General features: G+C 34.5%; 1 protein-coding gene across 40 annotated transcripts in view; it reads left to right on the forward strand.

The window, feature by feature from the left end:
- FOXP2 (forkhead box P2) overlaps nucleotides 1–23,427 on the forward strand; it is a 510,571-nt gene that overhangs the window by 65,632 nt on the left and 421,512 nt on the right. For all 40 annotated transcript variants that reach the window (XM_070616298.1, XM_070616302.1, XM_070616303.1 and 37 more), the window contains one exon: nucleotides 1,442–1,586. The gene's annotated coding sequence lies outside the window, so the exon portion shown is untranslated. The remainder of the gene's footprint in view (nucleotides 1–1,441; nucleotides 1,587–23,427) is intronic.

Below are 23,427 nucleotides of genomic sequence, written 5' to 3' on the forward strand. Positions count from 1 at the left end.
TGTTAAATTAGGCCAGGGTTAGTTGAATCTTTGGAAAAGAAAACATAGTAGTTTTTCTGTAATCCTAAAATCTAGTCTTGAGTGAGTTTGCTCCTTATATGGCTTTAATTTTTGGTCGTAAGATTTGTGTTTTTGTTTCACCTTAAAATAATTTTGAGGTATGCCAGGTAAATGACTGCAAGTACCACTTACAATGGTTAAAAACAGAAGGGGATCAAAAACAGGTATCAATTTGTGATCAGATCCATTCTGCTCACATATATTTTGGTTTTTGTGTTTGGCTATTCTGATATAGATATTGATTGGGTTCATTTGTTTACTATTTTCCCACTGTAGTTTTTATTTTTTTAAATAATAATCACAAATGGGATAGTCTTAAGTTTCTGAGCAAAAACTGGCTGTAAAGTGCTAGCAGACGTATTTCCCGAAAACATCTGTATTTTATTTCCAATTTTTCTCTAAATTCTCTCCCTATGTTCTAATTTATTATTTAATGGAAGGCAATAGGAATGACTTTAAAGTAAGGCAGGAGGGTGTGATCCAGCATATGGTACAAGTTGAAGACATTTATCTTAATATTTCATTTTAATGAGGCAGAAAATCTCCATTATTAGAAACCTACAATTTGATAAAATTTGTAGAATAGAATTAATTATCTTAAAATTGTGGATGTTCATACCCCAAAGGTCAGATAATCTTATGTCACATTTCTGTGTCCTTGTAAAGGATAGGATGTGTTGCATTTTTACATCTGTTGCATTTTTACATCTTACAGTTTTGTTAGAGAGTTAATAGGACACCAGATTTAGAGTGTACCCATGTTATGTACTCTGATTTGACCAACATGCCTCGTTTGAATAGCAGGTACCCAACCTTTGTACCATTTTTGAAATTCCTATTGCAAATTTCTTGCCCTGTCTTACAGACCCTCTGCTATCTGTTTCTGGTCTGTCTCATGCTTTTGAAATCATCTCTTTTTATTATTCCATTAAAATTTTTAAAAATGGATTTTCCTTTACACTTTTCTAATCATCCTGTAATTCTTTAGCCCTAAGACATTAAAATGAATGAGTAAAAATATTTGATACCTAATCGTCTCTGCCAGTCCATTCAAACTCATGGATTTGCAAAATTATGTTAAAGTCTTTTAAAAATACATTTGAGTAGGCTTTTGTAGTCATTTGGATTTTGAATATTAATTTTCTCTTGCTATGCTGCTTAGCTATAAAAATGAAAAGGAAGATAGATGTGGATTTCTTTTAGTGGTGTTAATTTAAAGTACTTGATTTATTTATTATAATATTCAACAATGGCAATTCCTACTTTTTCTGTTCACCTCAGATCCAATAGAAAATAATGAGAAACCCCCACCCCCTAGCACAGTAAGAAAAAAGTTTGCTGCATTTTGTAATAATTGATTAAAAGTATAATTTCCCCCTAGATCAAACAAATAATAGAAGTCTGTTGAAGCTGTGTCCTGACCTATTCTGGAAGTAGAAGAATACCCTGGAGAAAGAAGCATTGTAAGCACAAAGAATAAAACTCCTCAATCCTGGGAGAGAGAATTAAAGTCTAACCTTCCAAATGTAAGTCATCAGTACTCTATATTTTCCATCGCTCAGTTTTTGTGGCTATTTTGGGTATTAGTAGAAAAATATGTGTTGACAATATTATTTGGATTTTTTTCTCTACAAAAATACAGGTGTTTTTGTTGGCCACTTTTAAATTTCTATTTGTTGACATTTTCTAACTAATAATATAAAGTGATGCTTTACGATAATAATATTTAATGCAAAATGGATTAATTTTAATTTTATTTTCTGGTAGAGAACTGTTAAGAATTTTGAGACCATTCTGATGAAAAGAAGGTAACTTCCTTTGATTTAATATCTGCAATTGTGCTGTCATAATCCCTTTTTCTCTAAACTTTGGTTTTTTCTTTTTCTTTTATTCTCATATCTGAGAATAAGACTATCTTAATATATCTATTTAAATCCACCTTCCAGTAAGAGAGACATTAAGTCCTTTTTTCACTTTGCATAGTGAAACTGAATTGGACTGCATTCCTAGCCATAATCTACTATAAAAATATATAAATTTTGTCAGCTCAGCGTACTGGAAAGACTGATTCTTTGTCTTTTTAGGAAGAACTTAAAAAAGATGTGTATTAATGATTATATAGAAACACAGAATTCAGTTACTGTTCAGAAATTGGTAGAAAGAATGATGATTAAAGGCAATATTTGTTTTAGGAAGATTATTTGGAAGGAAATTTCTTGTCATCGCCACTATTATCTGGAAGTTACATAGTGCGTCAGCCTTGTGATAAGGCACTTGATATGCAACGTAATGGCTTAACTGCTGGAAATGTGACTTTTGTTTAACAACTGGTAACCTTTTTCATTCCTCAGTGAAAGAACTCAGTGATAGAGTATTGTTTGGATTTTTGTAAGTGCAAATTATGCAATATAAAATGAATACTTATTAGAATACTTATAATCTCCAGATTGAAACGTGAATCTTTACAGGTTTTGAATGTGATATTTTTATTGATATAGCATCTGACAAAGTTGTCAAAGTAGTCTACAGTCAGAAATCTCCATAATTCTAGATTCGTGTTTAATCTTGTTGTTTGGAACTTTCTGACAGAGCCACAAAACACTGTGGCCATTCTTGACAATCTATAATTGAGAGTTAGGATTCTTGAATTTAGCAGAAACTATGCATTAAAAAGAAACTTTTTGATTTTGGTCTTAGATATATTCAGCTGTAAATCTTTCTATCATTGAATGAGAGATACCTAAGAAAGACTAGAAATATTAGCATTCCTTTCACTGACCTGAAACAATTGCTCTTCACTTAAAACTTTGATTTTTCTTATTGAAAGTGTGATGAAATTTAAAAAGTTATTTAAATTTGGTGGGTCAGTAGTGAACTCTCATTTACTGGTTTGAGGTTGATGAAGGATTGGAAAATATTGTTATTTACAGAAAAATTTTGTTGATCCTATGCTCTGCAGCAATGAAAATGGATAAAGCATAGCAATAATAATACAGTTGAATCTCATAAAGATAATGTTGAGTAAAAAAACCTTGACACAAAAGAATAATACTATATGATTTCTTTTATATCAAGTTCCAAAACTAGACTATAATGTTTAGCGATGCTGAAAAGTGATTACCACAAAAGTAAAGATAATGGTTAAATTGTAGGTAGGTGGTAGAAATTGGGGTGGAGGTTCCAGGAGCTTTTGGTGTGTAAGCAACATTCTGTTTATTCACTGGGCTGGTGTTTGCATGGGAATTTGCTTTGTGAAAAGCTATTGATGAGACACTAGATGCTTTTGTGCTGAGATCAGGAACAAGGTAAGGATGTTCCCTCTCACCACTCCTATTCAATATCATAGTGGAAGTCCTAGCTAGGGTGGTAAGATAAGAAAAGGAACTAAAAGGCATACAGATTGGGAAGGAAGAAATACAACTGTCTATTTGCAGATGATATGATTGTCTATGTAGAAAATCCCAAAGAATCAACCAAGAAGACCTCCTGGAGTTAATAAACAATTATAGCAAGGTTGCAGAAAACAAGGTTAACATACAAAAGTCAGCTGCTTTCCTGTATACCAGCAATGAAGAACTGGGATTTGCCATCATGCCAGCACCAAAAAAACTAAACAAGGAAACACAGGTATAAATTTAACAAAATATATACAACATCAATATTAGGAAAACTACAAAATTCTGATGAAAGAAAATCAAAGAAGATTTAAATAAATGGAGAAATATTCTGTGTCCATGTATAGGCATACTCGATATGGTTACGATGTCAGTTCTTCCTGACATCTATAGATCTATAGATCTAGATATATATAGATATCTATAGAACCAGATATATAGATTCAACACAATCCCAATCAAATCCCAGCAAATTATTTTGTGAATACTGATAAACTGGATTTTAAGTTTATTTGGAAAGGCAAAAGACTCAGAATAGCCAACGCAATATTGAAGAAGAGCAAGATCAGAGGACTGACACTCTCCAACTTCAAGACTTTTTATAAAGCTACAGTAATCAAGACAGTATGATATTGATGAAAGAATAGACAGATCGTTGGAACAGAATGGAGAGCCCAGAAATAGACCCACCCATGTATAGTCAACTGGTCTTTGACAAAAGAGCAAAGAAAAGACAATGGGAAAAGGATATTCTTTTCAAAAAGTGGCAAAGGAAAAACTGGACATCCATATGCAAAAAGAAAAAATCTAGACACAAACCTTATACCTTTTACAAAATTAATTAAGTATGGATCATAGAGCTAAGTGTAAAATGCAAAACTATGAAACTGCTGGAAGATACGATAGGAGAAACTCTAAGTAACCTTGGGTTTTAGATAAAACACCAAAAGCACAATCCATGAAAAAAAATTGATAAGCTAGACTCTATTAAAATGAAAAACTTCTGCTGTAAGAAAGACACTATTAAGAGAATGAAAAGACAGGTCACAGACTGGAAGAAATTATTTCTAAAACACGTATCTGATAAAGGACTTGTGTCCAAAATATGCAAAGAACTCAACAATAAGAAAACGTATAACCCAGTTTAAAACAACAGATCTAACCAAAGAAGATATACAGATGGCAAATAAGCATATTAAAAGATACTCAATATTTGTATCATTAGGGAATTGCAAATAAAAACGAGATACCACGACATACCTATTAGAATGGGTAAAATCCAAAACATGGATAGCACCAAATGCTGCCGAGGATGTGGAACAACAAGGACTCTGATTTATTGTTGGTGGGAATGCAAAGTGATACAGCCACTTTGGAAAACGGTTTGGCATTTTATTACGAAGCTAAACATACATACAATATAATCCTTACCATACAGTCTTGCAGTTGCGCTCCTGGGTAGTTAACCCAAATGAATTGAAAACTTATGTCCGTGCAAAAATTTGCACACGAGTATTTATAGAAGCTTTATTCATAATTGCCAAAACTTGGAAGCAACGAGGATGTCATTTAATAGGTGAGTGGATAAACAAATAGTGATACATCCATACAATAGACTGTTACTAAGCAGTAGAAAGAAATGACCTATTAAGCCACAAAAAGATGTGGAGGAACCTTAAGTGAATATTACTGCGTTAATAAAGCCATGTGAAAAGGCTACATACTGTATGATTCCAACTCTCTGATATTCTGGAAAAGGCAAAACCGTGGAGACAGTAAAAAAAAAAGTCGGTTATCAGGGGTTGGAATGGGGAGAGGGAGTGATGAATAGGTGGAACACGGGATTTTTAGGGCAGTCAAACTATTGTGTATAATACTGTATTGGTGGATACATGGCATTATTATTTTTCAAAACCCATGGAACTGCACAAAACAAACAGCGAACCCTGAGGTGAACTCTGGACTTTAGTTAATAATAAAGTTTTAATATGGGCTCATCAGTTGTAGCAAATGTACCATGCTAATCCAAGACGTTAATAATAGTAGAAACTGTGTGTGTGTTGGGGATGGGGAAACGGACGTATATGGGAACTCTCTGTACTTTTTGCTCAATTTTCCTGTAAATCTGAACTGCTCTAAAAAACTGTCTTTATGTTAGATACTTTTTTTGCATGTTTAATATAATTTTTAAAAAATATTTAAAAAGCAATTTCAATGATTCTGTTCAGTAGAATTCTGAGAAAAAGTGAGATAATTTCAAATTTACTCTATCTACACTGAATATTTAAAGTTAAAAAGGTAGAATTTTAAAATTGGTATTTTGTGCTATTACAAAGCAATGTATTTTATTTAGGGAAGTGCTAATGTCCATGGAGGAGGACCTCCAAACTTGCATGTGTTTACTAACTTTTGACAATTTACTTACCCAGCATAAACATATTTACTTTAAGGTAGATATTTCAGTTTTGAATTTGAAAAGATACTTTTTATAATATAACCCAAACTCATTCTATAGTAATGAACTACTCATCTTTATTGGGCTGTTCGTGGCTTCCTTCCTTAAATTTTAGTCCATTTTATGTAGTTGTCCATCATCCTCAGAAAGACTTACTTTTTCACCTAAGTGGGACTTTAATTTGTTAATTTTAACATCAGTCTGTTGTAAACGAAATGAAAAACACAGCTGCTCTTTGTATTCTTTCTTTGAATAGAAATTTTCAAATAGAGTTTCAGTTTAAAAATACTAGATATGGGCTTGTCTCTAGTCCCTTTTTAACTTTCCTTTCTTCTTTCTCCTTACCTTCCTTTTTTTCCTCCTTATTTTCTTCTTTTTTTTCTGAGTGTATTCTGTTGGTAATTTTCCAAGGAGTGAATATAATCTTGGTTAGTTGGTTGACATTAACAGAAACCAGAAATTTATTATTCATAAAAATGAAATACAGAAATCCCCCTTTTCTTCAGTCTCTGGATATAGCTAGGCTCAACACAAATGTCTAGGGAGAATGCATCTGTTGCTATTGCATTCATTTTTTTTGTTTCTCTGAAAACTTGGCATTTGTAAAATATCTATGATTTTGATTTGGCTTGGCCCAAACCCAGATTACCAAGGAATTACATTTTGAACATATTCAACTAAGAATTATCTTTGTAGCAACTTTTCCTTTGCCATATTGAAATTTTGGGAATAAAATCAGATTTTGTTTTAAAAACCAGCTATGTTTCTTCATAGTGCCAGAGTGAAATTTTTTCTATGTTAAAGAGACACAAAGCAATACTACAATCTATCTAAAACTCATTTTAAGCTTACCATGGAGGAAGAGTCCTACTCTTGCGTTTGACAGACCTGGGTTCAAATGTTTGGTCTGCCACGTATTTTTTATATTGATCTTGAGTAACTTTTGCATGTGAAAAAAAGAAATAATGATGATAATAATTTCCTTATAGGGTTATGTGAAGATTAAATGATCAAACAGAAAATACCCGGTGCATAGCAGGCACTTAATTAATGATAGGGGTCTCTCTTGCCTCTCTATATATGTGGAGGTGTGTGTATATGTTTGTATGTATGTATGTGTTTATACACACAGATATGCATATTTATCTCTGTGTCTCTATCTCTCTTTGTCTCTATCTATGTATCTCTACCTATATATACAGCAATATGCAGTATGTAGCCATATATTCTATATATTAAGTCCGAAGCAGAGAATTCTTCTGGAAAGGATATAGTCCTGGAATTCAGGAAATATGGATTCTATTGCCACATGGAAATATTTAAAAAGTTATTATTTCTTTGTGCCCTAGTATTTCTGTAACTTTATATTAGCCTACCTGGAATGTTTGTAAATTCTTAAAAGAAGATCTAAAGAATATTTATGTTTCCTTTACAAATTCCCAGCAGGCAATCGAAGAAGCTTTTTTTCCCCCTTCAATGTGTAATTCAGAGAATGATATACTACTACATCTTGATTAGAGTTCAAAAGATGTGCATTGGTCAACTTGAGAAGATGTATTGGAATATGGGAAGCAAGATAATTTATTTATTAAATGTCTGAAAAGAGATGTGTCAGTTTTAACAAGATACAAACTACAAGGTCGAAGTTGAATCTTTCTGAAAAATGGACGTTCACATGATTCAGTTTTCACTAAAAAGCAAGGCACCAGTTTCTTGGAGCAGCTTTGTACAACCAATCATCTTCCTAACTGATTTGACTCTTTGTAGAATAGAAATTCAACAAAAAAAGGTGTAATACTCCATGTTCTTTATATGATGTAGGCTTTTTAGCAAAAGCAGCTGTTAATATCTTAAGAAAGGAGCCCATATATCTTGCTTAAATGTCTCATCTGACTTTGTGTCTTGTGACACCGGAGTGACTACCTCAAATCTTAATTGGCTGCTCTCAGACACTAAAGGGAGGGTTGTAACAAAGAAGCAGAATGCTTAAACACAAGGATAAAATGAATCAAGCTAAGTATTTATCATAAAACTCTGAGCTCTTGGTTTTAAGTGAATATTATTAGGGAAAAAAAAGCAAAACATGTTTTCTTTGTATCTCTTCAGGTTTTAAAGACAAGATGGTACAGACAAAACTTCTTGTTAAACACAAAATGGATGGTAACCTTCAAATCTGTTTGAAGGACCAGCTCATTACCCATTGAGTCCACTTCCAAAGTAACGATGCAAAGTGATGTCTGGGACAAGGCACTGAGTATTCTGGAATGAGTAACTTACTTTTAGTGGGTGTGTCGATGGTCTAGTTTGGTGGAGTTGACTGTTCCACCCGTGCAGCCGTTATCACTTAACCTGCTCCTTGTTGGTGATAGCCCTGGGGAACGACATAGAGGAGCAACAAAGTGGTCTTAGGTCAGGTATTAAAGAATAATTTGAGGGTATATATTCTCCACAGCTATGACCTAAAGTTCATTTCTGCTCAACTCTCTTAAATATTTAATGATTTTATTATTGCACAACTTAAAAGGCCCAAATTCTCTTTTTGGAAATAAGAGTATACCATTTTTTGCATATATGGAGTATATTTTAGGTATGTCCAAAGGCATTAAGTGTATTAAGACCTGAAATCTTTACCTAAAATAAACACCCACCAGCCATCTCAGGTAACTTATGCTTTAAAAAACATTTGTTAATCTGTTGATCTGGGCAAATTGGTTAAGAATGTTTTTCACTGAAAATTATTTTAAAGATTCTCTTCACACTAGAATCCAAAGTGATAGCTTTAAGATTTTTATTTGAAAATATTGTAAACATACACAAATTAACACAATAGGTACTCACATATCCAAATTTGACATATGTTAATAATTTGTTATATTTCTTCAGATCTCGCTCTTGCTCTTTTTAAGAAATACAATGCCACAAATATCGGAAAAGCTGTGTATTCTTATCCTGTCCCATTTTCTCTCTCTAGAGATAATTGCTATACTGAGGTTGGTGTTTATCTATATTCTTATACTTCTGTTTTTTGTGATTTTAAAATTTAAGTGGGATCATATCGAATCTGCCCTTCTGAAAAAAATTTTCTTTCAAAATTAGGTTTAGAGGATTTATATATGTTGATACACACAGGTCTGATTTCTTAGTTTTTTTTAAAGTAAGCTTTTATTGAAGTATATATCATACATTTATGATTTTTGCAGTTGCATATAGAAAATTGTAAAACTCTTAAATCTGTGTCTTGATGAATTTCACAGAACAAACACATCTGTGTAATCAGTACCCAGCTCAAGAAGCAGCACATTACACAGTGCTTTAGAAGTCTCCCCACCTTTTTCCACCCTTTAGTTACTATCCCTCCCCACCCCCTACCAGGGAAACCATATTCTGGTCTCTAATAACATGGATCAGTTTTGTCTGTGTTGGGTTTTTTTTTTTGGCGAAGATTTGCCCTGAACTAACATCTATTGCCATTCTTCCTCTTTTTGCTTGAGGAAGATTGTCCCTGAGCTAACATCTGTGCCGCTCTTCCTCTATTTTGTATGTGCAACACTGCTACAGCATGGCTTGGTGAGCAGTGTGTAGGTCCGCACCGGGGATCCAAACCTGCAAACCCTCAGGCCGCTCAAGCAAAGCAGGCGAACTTAACCACTATGCCACTGGGCCAGCCCCAGTTTTGTCTATTTTTGAACTTTATATAAATGGAATCCTTTAGTATATAGTGTTTTGTGTCTGGCTTCTGTTTCTTTCTTTTTTTTTTTTAAAGATTGGCACCTAGGCTAACAACTGTTGCCAATCTTTTTTTTTTTTTTCTGCTTTATTTCCCAAACCCCCCAGTACCTAGTTGTATATCTTAGTTGCAGGTCTTTCTAGTTGTGGGATGTGGGACACCGCCTCAACGTGGCCTGACGAGCGGTGCCATGTCCGCACCCAGGATCTGAACCCTGGGCCGCCACAGCGGACTGCGTGAACTTAACCACTTGGCCACGGAGCCGGCCCCAGGCTTCTGTTTCTTAATTTTAGGTCTATGGGCTTCCTCCATGTTATTGTGTGTAGTTAGGTGTCTATCCTGAGGGCTATCTAGTATTCTGCTACATGAATATACCACTGTTTGTTTTTTTCTATTTTATTTTGGGACTTTTGATTTGTTTTCCTGGTTTTGGCTATTAGGCATAGCATACTCCTGTACATGTCTTTTAGATATTATGTATATCTGTGTAGCTAGGAGTAGAACTTTTGTTTTCCAGGGTATCTATATCATCATGTCAATTTAGTGTCTGTATCCTCGTTTATCTCGATCATAGTGTCAACAGTAGTAGGCCCTACCAAGCAGTCTTCCAAAGTGGTTGTCCCAGTTTACCTTCTCCTCATCAACTGAGTTGCTCCTCACCTTGCTAACACTTAGATAGTCTTTTTTCATTTTTGCTGTTTTGGAGAGTAATAGTTAATTAGTTTCTAAGTGCTCTATAATATTCCATGGTTTGAATAAAGCATGGTTACTTTTAAGTCCTTTCCTCAGTAGATGAGCAATTGGTTTGTTTCCCATTTTTTACAATTTCAAACAATAGTACAATGAACATATGTATATATCTTTTTGTGCATGTGTTTGAGTTTCTCTAAGGTTATAACTTGAAGTAGAATGTCTGAGTTTTAGAATATCTTTATTTTTACAATCTATTGCTAACTTTCTCTCTAATGGGGTTATAATATGAAGTGATAATTTTGGTTTTATTATAAATTATTCACATCAAGTATAGAGTATAAATGTTGCCTCTTTAAAAGGCATTGTGTAATGCTAACACCATAGGATTTGGGGGATATTTAGTGAGGAGAGATGAAACATTCTGCACAGCTCCTGGCATCTGGGTTAAATAAAACTTCCATTATTATTGTTTTCACTGTTGGGCTACTCATCATTACATTGCTGTCAAATGCTCATCCTAGTGTCCACTACAGTTCATGTAAATTCTCCCAAGATCCACTTGAAGTAGCTTCTTTCAATCTTTGAAATTTCTTTCTTTACAAAAGCTCTTTTTTTCCTGCGTAAGAGTTATTGCATATATTTTGATCTTGATTTTTGATCATCCAGTGGCATTAAATAGTGAGATAGTTTGGAAAGTTTATGTAATGTAATTAATAGATTTATACATTTGTGACATTCTTGTTGAAGATTTCATCCTAAGCAAAATGGCGAAGTAGAGCCAAAATTTGCTTTATTGTTCTCACTGAGTTTTATGAAAATAGCATGTGCTGTTTTTATTTTATAGTTTTTAGTAGCTAATGCCAAGATATTTATCTTTTCTATTAGATGTAAGAACAGACAGTCAGTGTTGGTAAAATGACCAAAGCAAGACCTTTAATCTAGATTCTTAAATTTGACATTATCAGTGAAGTGGCTCAGCATTTGTCTCAAAGAAAGAAATCTAACTAGTTTTTTTGTTGCCATTACATTTTTTATAACTTCCATTTCTCTCATTGCCGTTTTTTTTCCCCAGGATCCTTAATTAGTCTTGATTTAGTCAACCCTTTGCTTCTCTCTTCAGGTGAGAAATGTATATTGCCACACAGAATCTCTTTCAGTCACTATGCCTCCCTCTTTTTCCTCATAGGCACAACACAGTCTTCTCTCCGCCAACAAATGTGTTTTGAAATAACCAACCAAATTTTAACTCAAACTTCCATGCAGATTTTTCAGAGTAAAATTGTACAGGTAGATTTTAACTGAGTGTTCACTTCTTACAAGCTTCTTAAATTTTCAAAATCCTTCATATTTAACTGGTTATTATCAGATTTGTGAAAAGACAGTCTGGGTTTTTTTTACAGTTTAAAAATAATATTTCTATTTTATTAATATTTTCTTATAGTTAATGTGATCTGTGATTGAATTTGTCAGTTTTTATTTTAAATCTAGTTCTGTTTAAATTTAAATCTATATAGATCATGAATTGAGGTGGTTTAAGAAATATAATGTCTCAATAGTTTTATTATAGAGATGAATGCTAATATATATAATGTTTATATGTAAATATTTACCTGAAAACAGTAATTTTTGTTTTTCATTAGATTTTAAGAATTGCTGTCTTAAGGTGCCATCCTATTTTTCACTCTCCTCATTTCCAGGCAGTATTATATAAACTCCTATATGACTCATTAAACTCTGTGTCCCCACCGTCTAGAGTGGTGCTGGTCCACAGAACTCATTTAATAAATAATTGATGAATGAATTGATTTTGATGTTCCCTCTCAGAAAAGGATGTTGTCTATCTACTCTGCACTACAACATGAATGTTAGTCTATTGCCATGAGGTACAGTCCTTTGGAAGACTAAGTTGAGATGAATATGAATTATAGTGGTTGAATACTTAACATCCTTTAAGGCTGTGCTTGAAGAAAATGATCTTTGTTAATTAAGCCAAAAATAGCTCCTTTGAGTTAAGAAAAAGAGCAAAGAAAAAAATTATGGCTTTATTACAGTGGATTCTTAACTACCTTTAAGAAAAATCTAGGGGCCGGCCCCTGTGGCTGAGTGGGTAAGTTCGCTTGCTCCGCTTCAGCGGCCCAGGGTTCGGATCCTGGGTGCGGACATGGCACCACTCTTTAGGCCATTTTGAGGCAGCGTCCCACATGCCACAACTAGAAGGACCTACAACTAAAATATATAACTATGTACTGGGGGGATTTGTGGAGAAAAAAGGAGGAGGGAAAAAAGAAAAATCTAGAAATATAATTATTGCTATTGTTTAAGTCCACTCTGAGGGAGATAGGAACATTGTCATCAGTTTTGAGAATTTTTTCTGGAGTGTAACTTCTGGGTAATTTTTTCTTTGCATTTTTTTGACTCGTGGACCAATTTTCTTTTCTACAAGATGGGGATTGGATGATTGAATGAAGTACTTACTTATTGCTTGAACGACTTTCATTCAGGATCTGTGCTAGACCATGTAGTACATACAAAGAAGTGTTGGCATGTCTTAGTGGATGTCACCTCTTCTGCTATGATCTTGGTCATGGATTCCTAACTTTTTATTCTTGTATTAGCATTGTATTAGTATTTTGGGAAGGAGTGGATATAATTGCATGTGTGTAGACTGCTATGCTTAACCAGAAGTCCTTCAGTGACGTTATTGTTGCTAACTCTAAAGGACAGTTTCAATCATGTGTATTCCCTGAAATATTTAACACTGTTGACTGCTTCGTCTTTCTATCATCTCATGTTCTCTCACTTATTCCTCTTCCTAAGTCTCCTTTGTGAGCCCTTTCTTTGCCCACCTCATAAATTTAGCTCCTTTTCTGTGTTCTGTCTATATCTTCTTACTGTGTAGGTACATTATTCTAGATGAGCTCACTTACTCTCAAAGCTTTGACAACCATCATTAGTGTTGGGACTCCCAGTTGTCTATCTCTAGCTCATATTTCTCCTCTGAGTTTGAGATCTGTATTTACAACTTCCTCCTTGATATCTTTATTTGAATGTTCCACAGGAATGCCAGCTTCTGTCCCACCTGTTAAAAGTATGCTTCTTATGATATTTTCTGTCTTAGTGAATAGCAAGCACCATTGTACCCTCAGTTGCCTGTGTCAGAAATATTTGGTTATCCGTTCTTCTCATCTTCGCTCTCGTAATCCCATTAATTCAACCTCTAAATTTGATTGCAAATGTGTTTCCCTCTTGACATCGCACTGACACTACCCTGGTTTGAAACTTTCACTTGGACCACTGTAATGACCGCCTGTTTTACTCAGCTCTTTTTTCTTTTAAAGATTTTATTTTTTTTCTTTTTCTTCCCAAAGCCCCCTGGTGCATAGTTGTATATTCTTTGTTGTGGGTCCTTCTAGTTGTGGCATGTGGGATGCCGCCTCAGCATGGTTTGATGAGAAGTGCTATGTCCGTGCCCAGGATTCGAACCAACGAAACACTGGGCCGCCTGCAGCGGAGCGCATGAACTTAACCACTGGGCCACAGGGCCAGCCCCTACTCAGTTCTTTATACCCTTTTCCCCCAGCTAACTCACTAGGTAGCAGAACTTACCTTTAAAAATAATGTGTTTATTTTCCCTTGAACTTAGGGTAAAATCCACACCAACTCTTGAGAGTGGTCTGCAAGTCCCTGCAGTAATTGGACTGTGCCATCCCTTCTGATGTCATCTTTCTCTACTCGGCCTATTTCTGACTCTTCTTTCTTACTCCACCTTCTCTGGCCTAATCACGTTAATTGAGGGCTTCAGGTTCTTTTGTGCCTTGTGGCTTTTGTACATGTTGTTCCTTCTCTAGGACTTGGTAATGGGTACATAGGGCAAAAGATCAGGATGATCCTAAGGTTTCAAACTTGGTAATTCTCTTTCTTTATGACTTTACCTTAGTAAATTAATATGTGCAAAATCAAGCATCAAAGTATAACATGCATATAAGCTCTCTTTAGCCTACCCTACAACCAAAAATATTTTCGAAACTTCTCTTTGTATAGTGGTTCCCCAAAGATATCTTGCTCTCCACATCTCTTTGCATGTTCTAGTCTCTTTGGAAAGTGCTCTTCTCCTCTTGTGGTAGATGGACCCTTACTGTCCTTCAAGACCCAATTCAAGCACGGCTCCTCTGGGAGGCAGTGAGCCTTCAGAGTTGTTGATGACAGCTTCCTTTATGTCGTCACCTGTGTATGTTTTGCAGAAGATGTTAATTAAGTACATCCATCAATAAAAAGATAAAATACTATATAACATAATTAGCAAAAAAGGCTTTTATGGCATCAATGAGAAGAAAGGACTTGACTGACACAGAAGATAAAGATTTGATAGCAGAGACAAGACATCCCTATCTGTAGGCTTGTTCAACTTCTAAGCCAGTTAGGTTCAGCCTTGCTTTGTAACACCATAAGATGCCTCTGGTTCTCAAATATGTTCTCAGATATTAAAATAGGCCATGAAATGAACAAACTCCTTTTAATTAAAAAAGGCAATTATATGTCATATATATTTTCTCTTATACTTTAATTGCTTTATGTATTTATGTCCAGCTTCTTGTAGCTTGATTATTAGCTTCTTTTGACCAAAAATATGCCTTATCTTTCCTTAGCATCTCCTGTAATGTCTAGTTCTACTGGATAATTATTTTTTTTGTGTGAAATAAATGAGCGTGTCTTATCTCTTCATAACTTAATTTTAGGGACAAAACTTCAAATATTTTTAAATAGAGTAATGCAGCTGATAATTAGTTTATACATACCAATAGTTGGAAGCATTAAGGTACCTAAAAAATAGAACTCTTCAGTACTGGGTTTAATATTATCTTTTTGAGAAAGAAAAATACTCAGGTATGCATAATGTCAAGGACATACTCAGTGAAGAAAAGCAGTTTATGTTAGATCTAGAATAGAAGAATGCTCTATTCTAACATTTAACTAGTAGATGAGTTTAAATATCTATGAAACTCTATCTTAGAACTTATTTTGCCTTTTACTTTTCATTTTCTTTTGAATATCAAGAGATATTCACATTTGGAAGGACATATTTTTATTAGCTCTAATGAGTTTTTTTGGTAAATGAATTGAATATAAACAACTATTGTGTTTGTCTTTTTTTGTAAGAAAGATTTCAAGCTGAAGATCGTAGTCATATAATTAAAAGGACTAATCCCATTCAATCCTTGAATCCGTCTATAGAAATAGAATTCTTAAAACATATACACAAAAGGGAATATGGTGCCTGTTGAATTTTATATTATGTTCAGTGGAACTATTATACTTCTAAGACAAATTTAATTTTGATTAGGAAAAATGATTCTTTTTTTATGCATTTATAAATGTAGACATTCCAGGCCATTGCTGGCACTAGGGAAGTTAAGGGTGGGGGAGAAGTAACACTTGTATTATGTTAAATCAGAGAAATAATTGCACTTGGCAGTTTTTGTTTGCAGAATGCAGGAAGGGCTGAAGGCTTTTGTACAGTTCAAAGAGCACATTCCACAGATACAGCAGTTGTTGGTTGCCTGCAGGGCTGGGCAGAATTGGGGGGGGTGGTAGAGGTCTGTATTACAAAAGTTCAGGCTGTTGGACTGTGTGTTTGTAAAGGAAAAAAGGCTTGCACGTTTTGAAAAGTTGTTTAGAAATTAAGCCCCATATCACTGAAGTATATTTTAAATATAGCACTTTGGCATCAATTTTTAATCTTTACAATAACCAAGTGACATTCTTGGTTAGCCTCTGCTGCCTCGTGTTCTTTAATCGTTTGTTTTCTGATTAAGGTTTACATGTTCAAATGTGGAAGCGTAGAAGTGCTGACTGTTAAACTGTCAGTTAAACTTTGATTAAAAACATAAATTATATTTCACAATCATGTTTATTGAGCTATCATTTATACAATTAGCGCGTAAAGCAATTTCAACAAGCTAACTCAGGACTCTTAAGAGAGCCTTCTTTAACTGAAAGTATGCCAAAGCCTAGCTTTTTCAACTGGCCTGTTAAGACTTGTGCTGAATTAACACATATATCATTTCCCTATAGAAAATGCAAGTTTATAGTTTCTACTGTTAACTGAAATAATATAGCTGAAAGTTTTCTGAAAACTGTAAATTGTAGGGCAGATAAAATAAATTAGCATTATTAAGTTTTTTGAAATGTCTATTTTACATGATATTATGTTTGTGCTTTATATTACTTATATCAAATTTTGGCAAACTATATAACATAATTTTGTTGGCTGTATTCTTAAATTTGAAAAAATAGCTAATTAGTGATGCTCTTTTATAATTTTTTGTTTTATGATAAGCCCTCAAAGCCTTATCTTGACCTAGTCTTGAGTTCACAAGGAATTTGGGATAAAGTGTTTTGTTATGTCCAGATGTGTTTTATCCAACCTGTCATACTCAATTGCCAAAAGATTAGTTAGTGTGGTACAAAACAAGAGAAACGTTAAAATTGGAATTAGCTGTCGAACACACTTCTGTCTCCATTGTAATAAGAACTTCTTTATTTTTACTTTTGTAAGATTTATTACTTTATTATTTTTTTTTGATTTGTTACTTTAAAGTTAAGAAATGCTTAAAACATACAACAAGGACAGAAACTAATTTAGCAGAATCCATGGACCCACCATTCAATTTACCAGCTGTTGCTATCTTGCCATTTTTATTTTAGGTCTCTTTATTAAGAAGTCTTAGAAGATCAAAGTCTTCTTTTATAGTCTTTAAATGCTCATCTCTGAATTGGTTATTTGACAACAACATCCTAAGGCTCTTAACTGATGTTTCTTTCCAATTTTAATATTGGACTGGTTAATGTAGTTTCCTCAAAATGGCTGCAACTCACTCCTTAGTAGTGTGGCTTAAAGAAGACCCAAAGGCCTTTCTGTCCCAGAATTTCAGCTTTCCTCCTCATTATTTCCATAAGACCTGAAATTATTTTATTTTCCACTTTTAAGCTATAGGACATTGGGGGCTATTATTAAACATAAATGCTTTATGGAGGGAATAACACATTAAGCCATTATTAGCCATTATCGTCGTCACTCCGGAGCGGGTGTGATAGAACTGGATTCCAAGAAGAGAGTGACAGGAAGGCAGGGAGTGCTTGGGGTTAGATTTGCCCTTAGCATTTCATAGATGCGTAGAAACAGGAAGTCCCAAATGAAGCATGTGACATAGAATCACATATCACAAAATTCTTCACTGGGGTTATATGGGAAAAGAGAAACAGATAAAAATAACATTATATGAGGTCCCTGACTTTTGGCAAAGTAAAAATCAGCAGTTCCCATGCTGTTTAATATACATGTAAAACTAAGGGAGGCTGCTCTTCGGTTGGCATCGCTGCTCTTCGGTTGGCATCATACATTCATATAATTTCATAAGAGGTTGTTGTTAAACACATTTTACCAATGAGAATATTTAGTAACAGAGGAGTTAAGTAACTTTCTACAATCTCACAGCTAGGAGGTTGAAAATCTAGAATTTCTGCCATTCAGTCCATCTGTTAACTATACCCTAATACTTCATATGATTCATTGCCTTCATTACCAAAGTGTACTTCCTCCACCTTTCAGCTTATTTAAAGCTTACCTAGCTTTTAAAGAAACAGTTCAAGTCTCATACTTTCCCTAAAATATTCCCCGCAACATTCAGTGCAATCTTTCCTCTGCATACTAACGGCTTGCAATACAAAAGTAAGCACATCTTTTTATGATCTGCCATATTCCACTAATGTTGACGTGTGTTTGTTATCCTTTTAAACTGTCGTATTGATCCCTTAGGATCTGGGCCTTGGCGTATACTTTTTTGGGTTCCAGTTATTGCCAGTCCAGTACTGAGTACTCAGTGGATGCTCAGTAACACCTGGCTCTGGATTTAGTCCAGGGCTCCATTCCCAGTACTGACAGTTCCCAGCTGTGTGATATCAGGCAAGTTACTTAATATCTCTGAGCTTTAATTTCCTCAGTTGTAAAGAGGGGATAAAAATAAAGCCTCTATCAAAGGGTCGTTAGGAGAATTAAACCAGACATTGCCATATAAAGCACTTAGCTTAGTGCCTGGAACAGAGTAATTGCTCAATAAATGCTAGCTCTTGTTACCATCATTTATCATTATAATCAGTGCTTACAGAGTGAAGGATTGCCCAGAGAACAACTTCTACTAGAAAAATTCTCTAATTTAACCTTTCGGGTTCCTGTGAGGAGGAATTCATAGGCTTCACTAGACTGACACAAGGTCTTGAGACACCCCAAAGCGTTAAGAATCTCCACCAGAAATCTAGTTTATTTTCTACAGAGCACAGCCATGGTGCTCTTTTAAAAATAGAAACCAGATCGTGTTGCTCAATGTTAAAGCTTTTACTTGTACTTAGAATAAAATGTAAACTTCTTACCTTGGCTTTGAAAGGCCCTCCTAATGACTCCTGCTTAGCTTTCCTGCCTCATCTGTTGTCACTTTCTCCCTTGCTTACTCTGCCGGGTATCATTGGCTTTCCGTCAGTTCTTGAAACCCTCCCTGACTCAGGGCATTTGCACTGGCTGTTTCCACTGTTTGGAATGTTCCTCTCCATGCCTGGCCTGCTCCTTCATATTCTTTAGGTCTCAGTTTAAATGATGCCTTCTCTGTGAGCTTTTGCTGACCTCCTTGTCTACAGTAACTCCCAGTCCTCTATTCTTATTCTTTTCCGCAGCTCATTTAATCTATTTAGTTGTTTGTAACAGATAACCATGTTTGTTTGATGTCTGTTTTCATACTAACTTGTAAATTCCATGGCGGGATAGAATGTGTAAGTCTTATTCAGGCTGTCATTTAATATAGGGCCTGACCCTTTATAGATCAGTAAACATCATTTGAATGAATGACTGAATGAATTGGGGGCACGTGAGTGGTCTGCTGTTTGGAATACATGAACTCGTTTGTTTATTCATAAACTCATCTATTGGACAATGAAAAATGACAGACCAGCTATAACATTTAAATTCTGAATAGCTTTCAGAGTAATTCATGAGCTACAGTTGAATGCTTTAATCTCCTCAGTTATTCAGAAATGAAATGTAATAGTTCATTATATGACAAGGGGAACCACCCAGAAAATCAGAATTCAAAAAATGTGCTTAACTTCCTTTCATATGTTACACCTTCCATCTGCCATACCCTAAGCCTATACCCAATTAACTCTATTACTTGATAACTTTGTCTTACGATTGATTCACTTGATTACCATATACCAAAACCATGTGTGCATTCATTGAAACTGCTTTTCTGTCATATAACATTTATTTAAAAAAATATTTTACCATTTGTATAGAAAGTTGTATCTCAAACTTACAATAATTAAATACTTTTGATCTGGTTAAAGAGTAAGTCAATAGTCTTTTATTATTTTTTTTAAGATTTTTTTTTTATTGCAGTAACGTTGGTTTGTAACACCTTATAATTTTCAGGTGTACATCATAATATATTTCGAATTCTGTGTAGATTGCATCATGTTCACCACTCAAAGAACAGCCTTTTGTTATTATTCTCTCATTTAAAGTATTTTTATTGAGCTGATTCTTCTATTAAAATGGAAGCTTCATTTCAGTGATGTACAGATTTGGACAGTAACCCTTTTATATTATATGAGGAAATAGGTCCCACAAAGGATATACTCTGTTTCCCACCTCTCTTTTCGGGGATAAGTATTCTTTAGTAGAGTTGGAGAGAGGCTTGTGTACAGTATCTCTAACTAGGTCAGTGATAACCTGAGGATATTTTCCTTATTATCTTAAATAACCAGTGATTATCTTATCCTGGATGACCTTGTGATCAATAAAAATGAAGAAAATGGCAAAATAAAGTTTATACCTTGATCATTATTTAGAAGAGTTTTTGGGTCAAAAAAAAATTAGGTAATTTTCTTCCTGAAGAGAAGATGACTGTTTTTGACTGTATTACCTTTATTCCTTTAATTCTTTAGAGCTCACTAAAAGCTGGCTGGGTCCAATAATGATTAAATGTATTCTTTTTCCTTATTTCACTTGTGGCTCAACCTAATTCCATAATTGATTGCTTTTAGTGTTGTTCTTTTCTTGGCTGTACTGATTCTTTGTAGAGACTTACATGCAGATGAATGCATGTTTGTAAATGCATATTTATTGAGGAAGTTTTACTTTAGGTCAGTTAGGATACAATGGGAAGGAAAAAGAAGGCATATGTGCCTCATGCATCCTGCTATTCCTTTTAGGACCCTGAGAACACAGGGGCGAATTAGTATGCTATTTCTTAAGTGGTAAGTGCCATCTCCTACTGCAATTCCTTTCTTCGTCCCTGAGTGCAACTAAGTTATGTCTGATCCCAGTTCTTAATATTTTATGTCTTATTGATTTTCCTCCTCCATCCCTCCTTTCTGCTTTCCCTCCCTGCCTGCCTTCCTTCCTTTCTCTTTCTCTCTCTTTCTATTCATTCCTATCCTTGTTCCAAAAGAGAGGTACAATAAGTGCATTCAATATCAGAAACTGTAAGGAAACAAACAAATGAATCAATATAAAAAGAAAAATTGGTTTCAGATCGTAAAATGAGTTTCTGCTTGAGATAAGGAGGGTGTGTTGTCTGCTTTTATGGAATAGGAGAGGAGAAGCAGGAGAGTCTGATTCCTTCTTACGTGTCTTCAGTCTTATTCCATAGGTACTCGGGCTGCAAGTTTTGGGCTTCTGCAGTCTGGATCAGGTAGCTTCTTGGCTTGTCCCTAGTGTTAGCCAAGGATTCAGCTTTTTGAAGTCTGCTTAATCAGGTGTAACTCATGTGTTGCTTTCCAACTTTCGTAATTTTGTTGCCGTTGTCTTCTCTTGTGAACTTACTATCCTTGTAGGTTTATTCCTTTATTGAACAGTCTTTAGCTGTCATTTTTGTATGGTTTACAGAGGAAGAAGAGATAAATACATGTGGTTTATTCTGTTTTGAACTGAAAATTCTCATTTCATGAGATGTATGAGGTATTGGTCACACATGGAAGAAGAGAAAGAAACGCTCTTGATTAATAAAAATATCCCAAGAGAGAGAATGCCTTATGGTCCAATAAAAGTACTTAACTTCACCCATACCTATTAGTTCCCTACCCACCGCCCTAGAGTGTGATTTGAGGTGAGGGTGGGGATAAAAACTGAGCTTTCACTAGAGGGACATATGCAGCCAGACACTTAAGCACAAATGCTCACAGGGCGTATGGTATCAGCCCACCTATAAAATTTTTCCAGTGAAAAATTATGAAGATATAACCTGATATATTAAGTTATTTTTTTGATTAATAGACTATTTTTTTAGAGAAGTTCTGGGTTTTACAGAAAAAATCAACAGTAGGTACAGAGAGTTCCCGTATCATCCCCGTCCCCTTAAAATAGTCTCGCCCATTATTAACACCTTACATTAGTGTGGTACATTTGCGCCATTGATGAACCAAAATTGATACATTATTATTAACTAAATTCCAGAGTTCACATTAGGGTTCGTTTTTTGTGTTGTACAGTTCTGTGGGTTTTGACAAATATGTAATATCATGTATCCATCGTTACAGTATCATACAGAATAATTTCACTGCCCTAAAAATCCCTTGTGCTCCATCTATTCTCTCTTCCTCCCTCCCCTTCAAACCCTCAGCAACAACTGATCATTTTACTGTCTCTATAGTTTTGCCTTTTACAGAGTGTAATCATGATTTCAGCTACAGAGTGTAGTTGAGCTGCATATATTTTCAGACTGACCTCTTTGACTTAGTATTATGTATTTAAGGTTCCTCCCTCTCTTTTCATGGTTTGATATAATATCTCATTTTTCGTTATTGTTGCATAACGTTCCCTTGTATGGGTGTATCACAGTTTGTTTCTCCATTCACCTGTTGGAGGACATATTGGTTGCTTCCAAGTTTTGGCAGTTGTAAATAAAGCTGCTATAAAATTCTTGTGCAGGTTTTTGTGTGGATCTGAGTTTTTGACTCATTTGGGTAAATACCTAGTGTAATTTCTGGGCCATATGGTAAGACTATGTTTAACTTTGTAATAAACTGCCAAACTGTCTTCCAAAGTGGCTGTACATTAACTTGTTTTTATATTTTAGAAATAATCTAGATTGTTTTATAGAGCAATATATATGGCAATCAATAGTAATTTGTATTTCACTTATCATTGTTTATACAAGTAAAAATTCATTGTAAAGCTTTTATAACTTTAGTATTTATGCTACATTGCTATTTAATATTGCATTGACCCTAATATTGCTAGAAGAGAGGTTCTAATTAAAAGAAAGTGCTGTATAAATTTAAAGTAATCATACCAGCATACTTTACTTTCCACATAGTGAAGGGATTCTCCACACCTTAATAGAAATAAAATAGATAAATGGAGAGCTATGGACTGTGTTGGAACGATGATGCTTTATTTGCTTTATACTTCATTTACTTACTCAGTTAACATTCATTGAGCGCCTATGGTCCCTGATCTTACAGAGGCTTAAATAATTATAAACAATGGCGCTACCATTGTTGAGAAGAACTGTGTTTGTTTAAAGGTGAGTCTATTTATTATTCAGTTTGTCTTTTATTATACATTTTATTTCACCATAAATTGTTAGTAGTTTCAGAAATTAGAGTCAGTGATAGATTATAATAAAGTCACAACATTTAGTCAGCCAGGGACATCAGAACTAAGGTGAGAATTGCTTCAACATGTAAATTAGAAAATTGAAAGATGTAGTGTGGGACCGAAGAGGTAAGTTATTTGTGCAACACCACAAAGCCTGCCAGTGGCAGTGCACCTTTTACTAACCCATGCTGTATCCCTGTTCTGTGGAAATAATGTTCTAAATCTCCTGTGCATAAACACCTATGTTTCTTTTTATCAATAACAGAACCAGGAAGATGAAAAAAAAAAATGGAAATCCCATTAACATTCTATCTTTCCTATATTGTGTTTAAAATTAATTTACAACTGCTTTTATTTTAGTTTGTTTTTTTCCTCTTCTTTTCATTACTTTGAGTATCTTTTCTTTGGTACTTGCTATTCCTTTGTCATCACTGCATGTCTTTTCTTT

Source organism: Equus przewalskii, chromosome 4, assembly GCF_037783145.1.
Source record: "Equus przewalskii isolate Varuska chromosome 4, EquPr2, whole genome shotgun sequence".
NCBI lineage: Eukaryota > Metazoa > Chordata > Mammalia > Perissodactyla > Equidae > Equus > Equus przewalskii.